This window comes from Hylobates moloch, unplaced genomic scaffold, assembly GCF_009828535.3.
Source record: "Hylobates moloch isolate HMO894 unplaced genomic scaffold, HMol_V3 SCAFFOLD_1, whole genome shotgun sequence".
NCBI classification, from domain to species: Eukaryota; Metazoa; Chordata; class Mammalia; order Primates; family Hylobatidae; genus Hylobates; species Hylobates moloch.
The window spans coordinates 200,931,523-200,934,089 of NW_026652276.1; positions in this window are offsets into that span (position 1 = coordinate 200,931,523).

A 2,567-nucleotide genomic window follows, 5' to 3' on the forward strand; every position below is an offset into this window, starting at 1 on the left:
TAAAAACAGTAAGAATAGGCAATACTATAAAATGCTACTTGAGGAAGAAAACAGTTGATAATCAAAACATTACAGGTGATAAAAAAAAGTTTCCCTCTAACCCTCAATAGAAAAAAATACAAAACATCAACATAATTAAATATCCTTAAATAAGCACTGGATGACATTAAGACACATCACAAAATGAAAATTTTACTCATTGCATAAGTGAATAAACAGGAAGACAATTAAGAAAAAAAGGTTCAGTGAACCAAGTAAAGAAAATTAAAAAAATAAAGTAAGGAATCACCTCGGTAGTCAAGATTAAATTACAAGATAGGCAAAGGAGATTCAATTCAACTCAAATAATTAGGAACACTGAGAAGAAAAATAAAATAACAGCAAAAGAAATCAAAATAAAGTTAGAAGCAAAATGGAGAAGAGAAAACATAAAGGGAAAAAGCTTAGTTATATACAAAATAGACAAATATCCAAAATATAAAAAATTAAATTATATAAATAAATACAAAACAGTATAACAGATTAATTATTTAAAGTCTACTCTGAGAAAGATGTCACAAAATAAAGACAATTGTTTACCTTGGAAAAATACATAGAATAGTTAACTTTAAAAGTATCATAGCAATACCACATGAATTTAAATATAGAAGGAATATACCCATTCATAATTTGGATTAATACACATTAATAAAGAGCACAAGAAATGGTAAATATCGATGAATACATATAAAATACTTTTTTTCTATTTAAAGCAATAATAAAAAATCTATTTTAAGATATTTAGGCAGAAGTAAAACTATAACAACAATAGCACAATGGATGAGAAGGGGAAATAATTATATAATATTGTAAGGTTTTTAATATTATATGAAAAATCATATCGTATTATTCAAATGTCTAATGATTCACAATATAAACTCTAGAGCAACTTCTAGAAAAAAGTAAGCAAACAACAAGAACAAAAATAAAAGCCTGATCTACTAAAACAATTCTAGAGGTGAAAAGGAAAAACATTGAAATCCAAAAGAGAAAATAAAAAGTAAAAAGAAATAGCCTTTAAGAAAAACAGAGAACAAGTAGCCAGACAGTAGACTTAAACTCTACTATATCAATAATCTAACTTAATTTAAAGGGCCAAAACACTCCAATTAGAAGGTAGAAAATAGGCTGGGTGTGGTGGCTCACTCCTATAATCCCAGCACTTTGAGAGGCCAAGGCAGGCGGATCATGAGGTTGGGAGATCGAGACCATCTTGGCCAACATGGTGAAACCCTGTCTCTACTAAAAATACAAAAACATTAGCTGGGCATGGTGGTGCGTGCCTGTAGTCCCAGCTACTCAGGTGGCTGAGGCAGGAGAATCGCTTGAACCTGGGAGCAGAGGTTGCAGTGAGCCGAGATCACACCAGTGCACTCCAGCCTGGGCAAAAGAGCGAGACTCTGTCCCAAAAAAAAAAAAAAAAAAAAAAAAAAAAAGGAAACATCCAGCATTATTCCATCTACAAGAAGCACACTTTAAAGACATAGGTAGGTAAGAAGTAAAAGGATGGAAAAGGGCATACCATGAAAACATAAACCCAGAAAAAAAAAAAAGCTAGAGTGGCTATATTAAAATCATGCACAGTACATTTCAAAGTAAGGAATATTAGCAGAGGGAAAGGGGAATATTTCATACGAAATCAAGGATACTTGTTAGAAATTTAGTGTAATTATGCAGGCAAAAATTCCAGAAGTGGTAGTAGTGCCGAGAAGTAATTAGATACTGAATATATACTTGATAGGGTTTCCTAATGTGTTGAACCCATGATCTGAGAAAATGAAAAGACTCAAAATGATTCCAAGGTTTTGACTTGAAACTATATAGTATTATATTTGCCATTTAGTGATTTAGAGAAAACTACATGAGAACTGGGGGAAGAGAATAAAAAGTCTAGGTTTAAATGGATTAGATACTGTAATAGAGATATCAATGAGTCCACCAAATAGTCTGGAATACTGGGGAAGTTCTCGTGAAAAAAGAATAAAAACATTCATTGGATAAAAGACATAAATGCATTAAAAACAAAGAATGTAGAATTAGAGTCTTTATATAAATCAAGCATGATTTCCAGAAAGAAAGAAAACGATAAATAGGACAAATGTGATATACAAAGTAGAGACAATAATGGGAAATTTTTCAGAGTCAGTCGTTGGTGGGGCATGACACCAGTGATTAAGTAGGGTAGTGGGCACTAAATCCAACAAAAATAAATACCTCCACTTTATGATCTTCATCATTATCATCATAATCATTGTTATCATCTTAAGTACCATCCACAAATACCAAAAGCTCTGGAATACTATTATTATTATACTGGAAATGTAAAACTCTAAGGTACTTAAAACATAAATCAAATGTAAATAATATATTTTCAGATACAAAAACTAGAAGTGATTACATAAAAAAATCTCTGAAAGACTTCTTAAATAATGAAGTTCATGGTGAAGGAAAAACAAAACTAAAAGAAATGGAAAGCAAGAAGGTATGGTTCCCCAGAAAAATCACTGGAACATACCAATAAATTACAA